The following is a 225-nucleotide window of genomic DNA, read 5'->3' on the forward strand; positions in this document are numbered from 1 at the left end:
GCAGCAGCAGCAGCAGCAGCAGCAGCAACAGCAGCAGCAGCAGCAGCAAAAGAAATAAAAGGAGACAGTTATTTTATTTTGTTTTTTATAATAAAAATAAAAAAAAACATAAAATGTCTCCTCCTTCTCCTGCTGCAGCATCTGCTGCTGCTGCTGCTGCAGCAGCACAACCAGCAGCAGCAGCAGCAGCAGCAGCAGCAGCACAACCACCGCCACAACCACCCC

This window comes from Eimeria mitis, genomic scaffold (genome assembly GCF_000499745.2).
Source record: "Eimeria mitis Houghton genomic scaffold, Emh_scaff3242, whole genome shotgun sequence".
Classification (NCBI taxonomy): domain Eukaryota; phylum Apicomplexa; class Conoidasida; order Eucoccidiorida; family Eimeriidae; genus Eimeria; species Eimeria mitis.